At 37.9% G+C, this 14,225-nt stretch overlaps 1 protein-coding gene and 1 long non-coding RNA gene across 2 annotated transcripts in view; one reads left to right on the top strand and one right to left on the bottom strand.

The window, feature by feature from the left end:
* PDE11A (phosphodiesterase 11A) overlaps positions 1-14,225 on the top strand; it is a 359,091-nt gene that overhangs the window by 86,643 nt on the left and 258,223 nt on the right. The gene's annotated exons all lie outside the window — the stretch shown is intronic.
* LOC140696621 (uncharacterized) lies at positions 10,229-13,666 on the bottom strand. Its single transcript, XR_012073124.1, has 2 exons — positions 13,613-13,666; positions 10,229-10,543 (listed from the first exon to the last, which is right to left on the bottom strand). It is a non-coding gene; the product is annotated as an uncharacterized lncRNA (long non-coding RNA).

Here is a 14,225-nt window from a genome sequence, read left to right as displayed (position 1 = left end):
AAAGTTGTGCTTCAAGCCAGAATTTGAAAATATAGTAATGTTCAATTTCAGTAAGCAGAGTAGTGAGGTGTTCCAGTATAAATTACCTTGTAGCTTTCTTAGAGGATTTTTTTCTATGTTTAGCAAAATTATGGAGTATGCAGTTTAAATGTTTACATTCCTTGTTGGAGAGTTTCAAATACGATATAAGATGATTTCTTAGCATACTTAGTACTTTTTAACAGAGTATTGATTTTCAAAATATACTTGGATTTTTTTCCTTTTTGTCTTTTCTGTATTGGCAGTAGAAATGAAACCATTTCTTTTTGTCATTTTTCATTATTTCCTTTTATTTTCCCCACATGCACACTGGATAATATCCTGGATATGATTGCAGGCTCTTTTCACTGGTAGATTCTGATTCCATTGCCAATCAACAATGTTGAGGAGAGTTTCCCCCACCCCATTTATATTCTGCACACTCCATTTAGAAATGAGAAAAAGTCTCAAAGGTAGGCACTACTGTATTACCAAAGCAGGCTGCAAAGTCCCTCCAGGGAGACCCTGAGTGGGAGTGAGAGCATGTTAAGAGGGGGAGAAAGTAATGAACAGTTTTGAAAAATGAGGTTATGTAAGTTAGAGCTGCCCAGAGATGCTCTGAAGGTCTATTAGACACAGTTCTTGAAAAGGGGTTTAAATGAACTAAAATGCAATAATGAAACTCTCTCACTGGAGAGAATTAAAAATTGCTTCTTCACTAGAATTAATTGACACCATCAGAAGGCCAAAACATGCTTTGTCCATCTGAAAAGTGAGTTTGGTGTTTTGGAAGACCTGCTGTCTACAGCATATAAAAAAGTGACAGAAATCAATGCCTTTTCTTTAAAGGTGCCACTCAGTGTTTAATTGCACTAAGTAATTATGTCCCCCATAGCATCTGGCAATTTTTAAGTCCATCTTCAGTGCTTGGTGATTTGGTAAACTTCATTTCCAAAAACCTATCCATATCGTTTTCTTTCTTTCTCTTAAAAAAAAAAGTGTTTCTGATTAATTTTATGGACCCTTTAATACTGATGCCAACTTTGTTTGTCATAATTTCTCAATGGTACTGTGGTTTAATATAACTGAAGTTTGCTCTAGGTATTTTGTCCGACTTTCTGCTTCCAAACCCAGGATGAGGCTTTAAAATAAGCCTTGAATTATTCTTCCCTGTCATGAAGACAGAGAATCACAGTCCTTGATGAACCATTAAGTGTCCATTGCTCCTTTTCAGTGTTTGACTCTAAATTTGTTTTAAAATCTCAACTTAGTAAGTCTGACATGGTACCCTCATAGTTAAGATAGTCGTGGGACATGATGGGGACTCTGCTGTTCCTATTCTTTTAACTTCGGAGACAGGGTGACAGGAATGATTGTCTTTTTGAGACTGAAGATGGATTTATTTTGCTCTTGATCCAGAATGCCGGTTGTTTTAAGATTTGATCCTGATGCTTATGACTTATTGCCGTGGATGTTTCCATTGTTTTATACTTTAAAGACCCATCCAGTTAGAAACAAGAAAACTGTACAAATCATGGCAAACCTCCTGTCTGTAGTGTGGATTTCTTAAGCTAAAGAAAACTGGAAACCAAACTGCTTCTTCCTTTATTGTCTTCAGATTGTTGCCAGGGGGAAGATTATGCTCAGATCACTGGGTTAAGCAAGGGTTATTGTTCCCCTTGCCATGCACAGAGTTATAAGTCATTCTCCTTGAAATTACATCTTCACTAGGACCAGTATGTAAAACACAGTTCTGTTTGTGCTGGAAGTACAAGGTCACAGCCATTCACCTGGAAGGTGATCCTTCACAATTATTCCCAGAAAAACACTTTGGAAACATACCCTCTGCTCTTCACGGTTCAACAATGTAAAATGTTTGTACTGCATTTGTTATGGGCACCAAAGGCAGGGAGCTTATCCAACAGATAGACTTGTGGGTCTGGTGCTATATTTAGAAAGACAATCAGCTGGAAGATGGTAGAATACATACCAGGTATATAGTTTGTTACGTTTGCTATCTTAGAAGCTGTTGGATGTTATCATACATCAAAATTTACATTTACAAAGACATTAATCTTCACCCATATATTAACCCATGTGATTCTGTAGGTATTTTTATGAGATAGGTAAGATAACTGTTAAAATTTGTATTATAGTTGAAGTAACGGCAGTCTGTCTTGTCTAGCAAGTAGTTCATAGTAGAACAGGGAGGTCAGTGTTTTTTCTTCTCCTGCCTGGCTTGTCATGTTTTGTGAACAGTGCATTGACTATTCCCACTACTTAGAGAGAGGAGAGCTCCAAGCAAAGAGTACCCACTGGGTTAATTGTAGAAATGATGCCATTTAATATGCCTGAATGTAAGTCTCCCGATCAGGAGCAAAGGGAAGATTCTAACACTGAAACCAGGTTTTCATGTATGATGCACAATGAGCTTGCTAAAGAGATAAAGGCGACGTAAAAATCTTACCGGATATATCCTCAATGGGAAATTGTTAAGAACCGTCTGCTCTGAATGTATGAAAATCATAGAAAGGAAAGATACCTCAGAAATTGTTTTTATTCAGACTCTTACTCGACAGCTTACAAAAAGAAGAGGTTCAGAGATTGCAAGGGGTTTGCTCTGGGCTGCATAGTTGAAAATGACAGAGCTGAGAGTTGAATCTGTGTCTTTAAGCTCCAGTGTCGCTGGACCTTATTCTATCCCTCGCAGATGTTTGGCCTCCTATGGGCAGACGGTCAGACAATAGTGGTTGTCCATTCAATTCTGTGGTTCTTTGGTGGGCAACACCACATGGGTGAGGGAACCCCATTTCATGGGGAGGAAAATCCTGGCTGAGGAGTGTCCCTCAAAGCAAAGTCAGTGGCGTGATATGTCTCCCATGTGCTTCCTTGCCAGTCTTCTCACAGATGTTGGTGCCAACAGTGTTTTCTGCTTCCACAATAAAAAGGGTTTGTGAAGAATCATCTCTATATTTCAGCCACAGGGATTGAGAAGGAAAAGAAAAAATAAAGAACTTCTGTTCTCCAGTCAATATTGAAGTAAAGTACGTACTGTTCTGTTCTAGGACAATCTCAGTCATGCTGGAGTCACGTCAAATGCTGAGGTGAGGTTGTAGGCTGACATAGTTCTGATGCTCTTAGCCTGATATCTGCATAGAGCAAGGTTGTATTATGTAAAACTGAGAAATCTTCAAAAACTGTTATGTGAATCACTAGCCTACTTGGCTCACGAGCCTTAAATGAGAGCTACAGCTATTTAACTATCTACTGGTGATCCTTGATTTTTGATAGTTAACACAATGTATTTAAGAATAAAATAAACCATTGAAATAAAACTCTATACAGAAAATACTCTTAAGAACCGTAACATTGGAGGAAATGGGTTAAGTGTAAGTAGGAGGCAGATGTTTATTGAAGAGACAAATAGTATGAAATGGCAGAAATATTTTAGTAATTTCTCTTTACCACCATCTACACAGGACATTTTGAGTCAGATGTTTTTGATGAAGGCATTTTGACAGATTTAAAGCCAGCAGACACTCTGACATCTAGTTCCACCCTTAACCCTTTTACCAATTCTGGGCAATTTTTACTTTCCACTTTATTAATTTATATACTATTTGGAAACTTTTTAACTTTGAGTTTATATTGCTTTTACTTCTGGGATGAATCCTGTTTGGTAGTATAATATTGTTTTGATATATTGATAGGTTCAATTAGCACTTAATAAATTAAGATTGGTCTCGGGCTTTTTTTTGTACTATTTTTAACTCTACTATTTTTATTAAGATTATGCTAGACATGTTATTTTAGAATTAGGAAAAAACAGTAAAATATTGTTTAATCTGTTCCAATTGGGAGGTCTCCAAGGGGTTATCAAATACTCCCCTGAAAGCATTACTATAAATGAGTTTTACCCTAAGTGTAAATGTGTTATTTAGCGTAGAGTTAGAAATTTAATTAGGGTCTCCTGTGCAGTCTGAAACTGAGACTAAGAGATTTTTATTATGGCTCAAGTGTCCTGCCTTCCCCTTGACCCTCAATATATATCACATTAAAAAAGAAACTCAGGAAACTTACAGGAAGAAGATAATGCTTTTGCTTTAGATAGATATTTTGCAGTATTTAAAAACTCATGCCTTCATAAGAATTCACCAGAGTCCTATCTTGACTGACCAAGAATATGTTACCTGACCAGATATTCTGCAGTTTGTTTTAAGGAAACAGTACATATATTTCCATTTTGAAATATAAAACTATGTTATATTTAAAATATTTTTTCTAACTATCCCCCCCCCCCCGGAACTTGTAACCAAAAATTGCTGCTGTAAATTTTTAAAGTAAAAATAACTTATTTAAGCTCTGTTATTGATCAACCACATTATTTAAAAGGCAAAAGTAAATGAGTGTCACCATTGTGACATTAAAGGGGAATTACAACTTCTGAGATGCAAAAAGTTCAAGATATGAGTGAATTCTCGTTGAGGAAGCAGTTATTTAATTGGAATAATTAATGCTTCCTTCTGAGATGAGCGCATGATTTCTAACCCCAAAATAGTTTGTGCTAGGTTACCTCCACCCCTATTCCCACTTATCTCCATTGGTCCTGGGGTGAGGTTCACCAGAGAAAGAATGTCAATTTTGCATGTTATTTGATATTTGTAAGTATATATATTATACCAAAAGTAAATAAATTAATAAATATAATATTTTAAGGCTGAAACTATAATAGTATATGTTTTAGTTTTGATTGAAATGTCTCACAGTTAATCCCCCCCCACCCGCTTCCCCATTTTAATTCCTTAAAGAATTTGCCATAACTGAAGGGAAATATTGGGATATGAATAATAGTCTCTTGGCCAGATGAGGTAATGAGCTGGGAATTCTCAATTTTTTTTTTGAATGCAGATTTTGGAAAATATAAAGACCTCTAGCCTGCTGGGGTGTGATGATAATCTGACTACATTCAGTCTTGACTAGAATATGTGATTGACTCACCCTGTCTCTCTGACATGGGGTGAGGCTGAGGATTTCAGTGGACTCCTAGATTTAGATAGATGCTCCCAAGTCTCAGGACGAAAGTATTTCAGACTAGGGCAGTGACTCACTGAGAAGCACAAAACAAATAACACTATTCAAGGAGATAAAACAGTTTGTGACCTGTCAACCAGGAAAAGTATTCTCTCTCAAAGTAGGGAAATTCATCAATTATAATGAAGAACCTTGCCAATGCATTAAGTATAGCTGTTAGGATTTTAGCCCCAGTGGATCAGTTAGTGGATTTATTTCCCCACTGTGTAAATGATGTGCATCCCCAGTTTGTGCATAAAGAAATTCACAGAAAAAGAAGTCCTCTGTTTTACAGAGGAAATGGACCTTCATTTCCTTTCTTATTTGTAGCTTGCCTCCGGTGTGATAGTAAGATTCAGGCCTGGGCAGCGTATTCCTCTGAACTTCATTCATTCTGTGCTGTGACTTATAGCTTTCCTCATAACCACATCAAAAATTGATACGGCTTTAGGAAACAGCATTCCACATCCCTAGTGAAATGCTTATCTTTCTTAAAGCAGAGCGAATTGCTCATATTGTCATTCTTATTTGTTTTCTGACATAAAAGAGACCCTAAAGCTATCGGTTGTTTCAGGCTGTATGATGGGTTTTGAGAACCACTTAAAAGAATGCTGTACAAAACAATGGAATCAGACTGTGAGCTCACCAAAAAGTTCAGCTTGTGTACATAGGGGTTTGGGCACAGTTAATAGGCAAGCCTCTTTTTGCCATTCTCTCTGAGGTACCATACTGCAATTTTGCAAGCAGAAGTGATACATTTTTATGTAGAGATAGCACACTCACCTCGGTGCATCTGGAAAGTTCTGGTTAGTTTTGAACAAGGGAAAAATAAGACAGTAGACTAGTAAGCAGTGCAGTTGGGACTGGAGCCAGCTCCTTAACACTTTCCATGCTGTTCTAAGAGAGAACACAGAACGTCCATCCCATTCATGAACTGTGGTCTGTAGTGGGCAGAGCAAACCCGAAGAGGCTGTGAAAAGGCTATGGTCCCATTGCCAGAGATGCTTCAGCTTGTCCTCTGCTCTGTCCAGCTCCATGGCTCCCCCAGGCTGGCACTGTAGCAGGAGGGAGAGACGTGGCTGCGAAGAGGGGAGGGGTGTCCTGAGTGTGTTAGCCTGATGGTAGGGGCTGGGACCTCGACTTCCCTGAATGTCTCCACATGGAAGATGATAACAGGTATGTTCTCACTCCCAGGAACAAGATAGTTCAGTGCCATTATTTTTTTATTCCTTTCCATGTCCGTAGTTACATACAACAGGACGGAGTTAATCTTACTCTGCTTTTGGACCCCAAAAAAGACTCTGAAAATTAGGGACGTTTTCCCTGCTAACTGAAATAGTTTGGTAGCCTCTTGTTTGAGAAAACTTGTCCTAGATCAGAGGGTTTTTGTCTAAGATCACTTTGGCTCATGTGTTTTAGGGTAACTACTCCTTTCTGCAGCATAATGTCTCAACTTTAAAGAAGCAAATATAAGTACCTGGGCATTACTCTGACTCTTCATGTAGCTTTTTATAAAACTCCTGAGTTCCCACTTAGATAAATATTTTTGTTTTTATACTCCACTAATTCTTAAAACTTTAAAGTTCAAGAACAGAAATCCCCTTATTTTACAGAGGGGGAAACTGAGACAGATAGGAGAAGTGATTTGCCTCATAAGACACAACTTGTTAATAGCAGTGCTTGGATTCAACTCCACATTTCTTAACATTGAGTTCAGAGTTCTTTCTCCTATGCTGTGAGGTCTCCTAAGCCACTGGTTAATGGACTAATGAATTTCTCTGAATATGGTGGCCGAATGCCTCAAATGCCTTTGAAAGTGAGAAGAAAATGTTATTCTTTACTGATTATTTTAATTTAAATGAATCACCAGAGAATTATACGAACTTCTATTATGCTTCTTTGTTCCCTGGTTTTTGTAATTTTAGCTCGAATCACAGATTTCTCAGTACTTCCGGAGGCTATGGATGGTTAATAAATGAAAGCCACACACAGATTAAGTGAAATAAAGCTGAAGGTAAACCATAGCAATCCTTCAATAAGGTTTAGTAATGTTAAAATTCAGTAGTATTCCAAATTATCATCTTCCCCCAAAGGTTTACTATCCATCTACACTATTCATTTCAGTTGCCAACCCTGCTCGACGTGTAGACATGTAGTAGATTTGTTGAAGAAAGCAAGCACTATTTTAACTATACTAGCCTGAAATGCTGATAGTCACAGCACAGTGTCACCTATCAGAAGCCATTGAGGACCGCTACTGAAAATCAAATATCCACCTCATTTCAGTTCTATCAAATGCCTGGTGATTTATTAGTCTATTAAAGCAGCTGGAGTATGTTTCACAAAAGGGTTGATTTGTCTGGAGGTACCTGAGAAAAGTTGAAAGGTTCTTAGTAAGAGTTTTTGAATTTCTACTTTATGAACTGCTGAGTGGTGTAATAACTAAATTGGGACGCAGAACGCCTGAGTAATGTGCCAAGACCATAAAGCCAGTCAGCATGGGACCCAGGCAGACCTCAGGCAATGTGCCGTTAACCACTGTGCCTCTGCCCCTGCTCTATGAGGCATGCCAGGGGCTTTGGCATAAATATTCTTGATTCAAAGCTTGGTTCTGCTACCAGTAGTTGTGTAAACTTGGCAAATTAACTTATTCCTTTGTTTCCTCTTTATTAACAGAGAGGGTATTAGGACTAATCTCATGGATTTTTTTGGCAAGGTTTATGTGAAATGATGCCTACTTATCACAATACTTAGCATCTAATAAGAACTTAACAAATGGTACCCTTTATTATATTATTGCTATTATGACTGTGGGGGACTTAAAATAGGAGGTATATTACTGGGCCCAATGAGCTTTTGATTTAATTGGGGACTGAAACATATAAGTAGGTGCAAATTAATGCAGAATCAAGAATAAAAGCATAAAAAATAAACCCCCATAATTTAAAAATGCTCAAAGGAGGCAATGGTATAAACTATATCTGCTTTCTTTCTAGATTTCCTTTGGTTCAATTAAAAGTATACATGCAAGTTTTACCATTTGCAAGAACATGGATGGACCTAGAGGGTATTATGGTAAGTGAAATATATCAGACAGAGAAAGACAAATACCATATGATATCACTCATATGTGGGATCTAAAAAATAAAACAAACTAATGCATATAACAAAAAGGAAACAGATTCACAAATATGAAGGCAAACTAGTGGTTACCAGTGGGGAGAAGGAAGGGGTGAGAGGCAAGATAGGGGTAGGGGATTAAGAGGTACATACTATTATGTATAAAATAAATAAGCTACAAGGATATATTATACAACACAGGGAATATAGTCAATATTTTATAATAACTATAACTGAAGTAAAACTTTTAAAAACTGTGAATCACTATGTTGTACACCTGTAACATACAATATTGTACATCAACTATATCTCAATTTTAAAGATGTGTACAGGCAATATATACAAAAAACAATTATGTTGCATACCTGAAGCTAATATACTATGTCAACTATATCTAAATTTTTCAAAAATGTTTTTACACCTGTCATGCATACTTTCAGCAATATGTTATTGATTTCATGACAAAAATTTAATTCTAGATTTTTATATGGACAATATAACTTTTCATTTGCCCTTCTGTTACAATCTGGTTAGATGAGCGAGCAATTTCATGCGTTTTTGCTATGCATCATTTTTAGATCTTCCATTCAGTACCAATCTAAGATCAATATAGTATTGAGACACTCTCAAATTACAGTAGATCTTTTTCAGTAACTGGCAAATTTCAGATTTTCATGTGAACCACTTCTTTTCCTAAGCCCTGCAATAATTGCTCAGCAAGAGATAGTCATTTTGGTATGACTGACAGCTGCTAAGTAGAAGTGAGGATTTCATAGAAGGAAATATGAGTACCAGTGCATTAAAGAGAAGATATTTTGCTAATTTGTTTTATTAATGGATGCTACTTTGGGAGTTGACTTTGTCATGTATTCCTAACACCCCCTCATCAACTTCAGAACTCTTTATCTGGAATGTCACTTTTCTAAACTGTCAGTGTCAGTTGCCTTGCTTACTTGACCGAAACAATCATATTAGAGGCTTGATAGCTAAACTTGTTTATGTTATGGCTATAACTAGTGAACTATTAATACTTGGTTTGCTGTCTGTCTTGTGGTTCAACTATAGGTTCACTGGTGCCATGTATTTCAAAATTTAAAAAAATTTCAGTAACCTAGCACATATGAAAAAGTTTCCTTTAGTCCATCAAGTAACAAGATCCTCATGAATTTATATTTCATTTTTCAAGTAACTAACTCATTTACAGTAAATAAGAGCAGTCTTTAAAGTGGCTTCTTATGTGTGGTAGAAGACCTGGATTGTTTTTGATATGATAATTATAGCTGCTCTGCTTCTCTGTATGTAATCTTTTCTTGTCTCCCTTCTTCATTTCAATTTCAGAGTTTTCCAGTTTTCTTTAGAGGATCAGCTTTTAGAGTAGATGCTGATTAAAATAAGCTCCAATAGCCCATTGCTTATAGTGCCACCTTGTGGCCTTGACCCAGTACTGCTGCCAATTAGCAATGACTGCAGACCCCAACCTGGGGCCAAATCTGAAGTCAGCAGTTTTTTAAAGAAATGTATCCCTGGTGCCTGTAATTATTTGTTGTCAAGTTACTAACTACTTGAGAAAACTGAGTTAAAGACAAACTAGTTAAAATGAGAATTCTGTTAGAGATGCATTTGAATGCATTCGATGTATTTAATGCATTTGAATGAATGTGTATCAATACAACCCAGAATGAAAAATAAAGGTACTGGATTCTCTACTGGCATGCAAGCAGTCCTCAGATATTCCTATTTTTATTTCTTATGTTAACTAATTTGAAGCCTTTGATAAGTGTACCCATGATTGCACTGTTAGGAGAGCAAACCTTCACAGCAAAGTCCAGTTTTGGGCAAAAATGTGTATCGTTTTGTAAAGCATATGAAGTAGAAATGAACGTGTAGTGTTTGCATATTATTTTGCTTGATGAAAGTGGGGTTAGAGTCAGGGTCATGGCAGAGAAAACTTGACAACAAAAAGTCCATATTACTCATTAAAAACATTTAAGGAGCCAAAAAAGAAACTCACTGAGAAGAATTCATTTTGATTAATATGTATGTAATTTATACTCATTTAAATTCCATTGAAGAGTCATTGTCTTCCAGTTGTGATGAGCGCAACTGAGGTTGTTATGTGATTAACAAACAGTTCAGAGTAGAGGCACGTGCTCCCTTTCTGTGGTAGGTTCTTCTGCAGGCCTGGCTGCATAGGCCTGTGGCACTTTGCCTTACCTCAAGACCAGGAACCCATAGGATGACCGAGAAGTCACACCCAGCCATCTCAGACTCAACTGAGAGCAGGAAACTAAGTTCATACAGAAGTCATTACATAAAAAAGACCAAGTATTTTTTCCTATAAAAAGACAAAGAAACAGAAAATGAATCAATAGAGAAGGATATTCTATAATTTTAAAGTCCTTTACTAACCTATTTTTTGCAAGATGTCTCTAGCAAGATAATCTAGTAAATAATTGATGTGGGCTGAATTCTGTTCCCCTCAAAAAGATAAGTTGAAATCCTAGCCCCCAGTGCCTCGGGATGTCACCTTATTTGGAAATAGGGTCTTTACAGAGGTGATCGATTAAAAAGGAGGTCTTGGGGTAGGCCTTAATCCAATATGACTGTGTCCTTATTAAAAGGGGAAATTTGGATGCAGAAACACACCTCTTCAGAGGAAAGACTTTGTGGAGAGACACAGGGAAAACACCATGTGAAAATAGGAGTTATGCTGCCACAAGCCAAGGGATGTTGGGGCTACCAGATGCTGAAAGAGGAAGGATCCTTCCCAACAGGTTTCAGAGGGATCATGGCCCTACAAACACCTTGATTTAAGGCTTCTAGTCTCCAGAACTGTGAGATAATACATTCTGTTGTTCTAAATCACCTCATTTGTGATACTTTGTTATGGCAGCCCTAGGAAACAAATGCAACCGTAATACTGAATTAGAACTTACTGCATTGGCCTCTGAGCATTTTACAGGCATTGCCATATTCACACCTAATAACAACCTTGAGAAGCCTATTATCTTCCCAAGATACTAGCTTATGGAAATTAAATGATTTGCCCAAGATCACAGTTAGTGAGTGAGCCAAGATTTGAACCCAGGCTAGTATAACTCTTCATTCTGTTGTGTGCGTGCACGTGTGTGTCTTACAGCCACCGTCACACCACCCTCATGTCTCATCTAGAACCACTCATCTCCATTTCGGAGGAGAATTACACTTGACATTCACTGGCAACTCCATCCTCCATTTTCAAGGGCATGAATAAGACTCTTCATTCTCTGACAATAAAGGGTTGGTAATATTCTCTTGTCTCTTTGTAATTTGAAATTTATAACCTTTTTGGCCTCTTCCCCCACACCTCTCCATTTCTTTCCACCTCTTTCCATCACCCAAATCAAAGTTTAATATGTGTAACAGAGTGAAAAAACTACATTGAGTCAATTTTCTGCTTCAAAAGAATTTCTTTAAAAAAATAACCTGCATTGAACTGTGTAGATATCAGAGAAACTGAAAACTGGGCTAAACACTTAAAACCTGAAATTTTATCAGGGAAATTAGTCTCATCATTCTAAGAGCAGAATTGTATTTCTAAATAACAGAATGAATGGATTCTTTTTATTAATAATTATTTCTGTTATATTTTAACTCTATTCTCTGATCAAAAAAACCCCCAAGAAATAAGTTTAATTTATAACAGTGTCACAGGGTAACACAATTTAAAAGGGAATTCTAGTTAGACCAATAGTTAGACAAAACAGTTGATTGTACATTAGTCATAAGATATAAAAGCTCAAAATGTGGAATTAGATTTCTGTTAGCTCATTAGGGAAACAAAGAGAGAATTAGGAATCTCAGAGTAAAAAACCATAAAACTTCTCCTTATTTGTATTCTTAATCTTGATTTAGGATGTTACCCTCTGCCCAGTCTTCCACGTTGAAGTAGTAGGGTTCAAACTTTTTTGACTGTAACCCACAGTCATGGCAGCCGGGGTAGGAGCTTCAGGAGGAGGGATGGTGGACACTGTCAACTGCTTCAGGGAGATTAAGAGGATGGCTGACAATACTCCATACTTAGGGGATCAGTATAAATTAAAGCAAATGTTTTTACTATTGCTTGATACATTGGTCATCTAGGGAATACCCAGTGAGGGAAGGGGTAATAAAGCTGTCAGGGGAATAATAGTCACTGGATTCCATAAAATTGTGAGGCTGAATAGCAAGAAAATCCAACTGCTAGATCACGTCCCATGCTCCAACAAAAACTGCTGTAGAGACAAACCATCCATCAGCAAGGCCTCAGGCAACTCACAAAACAGCAGCTACGCATGTTGAAAACTGAGCCGGCTATCTGATAACAACACAAAAATTGTCAGCAACCCTCTACAGTATATTTCCTTTTACCTTTTCAAATTGGTTTTGTATTTTTTTCTTTCTTTCCTCTAACACATTGTTTATAAAGTAGGGGAGGGGGAAGTCAGTAGTTTTGCTTGTTTGGAGATTAGAACTCATAAAGGTTAAGTGACTTGCTCCAGGCTCCACAGCTAGTTAATGGCTGTTTTGGTGAGACCGGGAGAGTTCAAAAGTCACCAGCAGTGATTCTGCCTCCTACTGCGCCTTTCCGTTTTAGGAAGCTTTTTGCAAAGCCCTGAGCTTCAGTCCTGCCACCTTGCCTGGCTAAACTAAACAAAACTAAATGACTAAAACACAGATCTGTCCTGAGTTGAAGAATGTCAGTAGGGACACCCTTTGTTACCAAGCTATCAGCAACCCAGCACACGTATGTATGTATGTATTCACATATGTAAGTGAACTAGTTGCCCTTACTCTATGCAATACACTTTGATATTTTATTTCATCTACAAAATGCAGTTTTTCCCAAAGAATGTGCCCTTCACTTTACAGCAATAAGAGAGGCATCAAAATAAGTGATTCTCAGACTGGGACCTTTTCACTGCTTATATTGTTATAACTGATAACCTGTGTAGTGAACTGGGGGCCATTCACGTCCTAAAATTTTACAGACCATTTCTGTATCTGATTTGCAACACAGAGTAAGTGGAATAAAGCAACAGAAGTTATGATGCGTTAAAAAAATACAAAATGCATTGTTTAAGGCAAGATTTCATATCCCAACTAGTGGGTTGTGACCCACAGTTTGGGAAACACTGCCTTGGGGCCATCCTTGCCTCATCTGAATCACAGCACACACATGTGATGGGCTGGCGGAAGCTGCCTGCTCCATCTCACAACTGTCCTCCTAAACCACCCTCTCCTCTCTAGCCCTATCCTGTCTCTACCTTGATGGAAGGTTTTCCCATCTATCACCCAAACTATTACAGTAGGTGCACCCTCTCTCTTCCCACAGTTGCGGATCCAAAGCTTTTCTTCTTTCCTTCAGGGTCCTGCCAACTTCTACCTTAGTCATGTTCAGTTGGTAATTGGCTTCTCAGTCACAGAGAAAGTATTTGGCAGGAGTTCCAACCTCTAGAATACCTATTACGATGCTGGTCCTAACTTAGCCTCTATCCCAGAGACATATATCCCTCCGTTTAGGGCCAGCCCCCTCTCGTCTGCACTGGGCCCTTTGTGCACCCACCAAAGCTTGTTTTCTCAGCTCTCCCTTCTCCTTGCACTCAGTTCCCTTTGCTCAGTTCTCCCCCTTTATAAAATATCCTTTCAGTTTGACTTCTCTTCAGGGACAAACATCTTAGAAGTGGTTTTACCCTAATCTGACCATGCCACCTATTTCTGTTTATCCTTCACTGTAGTTTCATTGGGCTTGCTCCCCACCATTCACTGAAAACTTTCACTGAGGTTGAGTATTACCTCCCTGCCAAATCCCAAGGCATATTTTGAGTCATCAGTCCTTCTTGATCTCGAGGCCATAGTGGATTACAGATTGGAATCTTTCTGGCCTCCTTCTCTCAACGTTGTCTCCTGGTTTCGCAGACCATCCCTTCTTTGGTTCTCTTTTTTTTGCATATTCTTCAGTATCAGGATTCTTTACATAATTCTCTCCTAGTCTTGGT

Source organism: Vicugna pacos, chromosome 5 (assembly GCF_048564905.1).
Source record: "Vicugna pacos chromosome 5, VicPac4, whole genome shotgun sequence".
In the NCBI taxonomy this organism is placed as follows: Eukaryota; Metazoa; Chordata; class Mammalia; order Artiodactyla; family Camelidae; genus Vicugna; species Vicugna pacos.
This window is presented reverse-complemented; position numbering and strand designations above follow the sequence as displayed.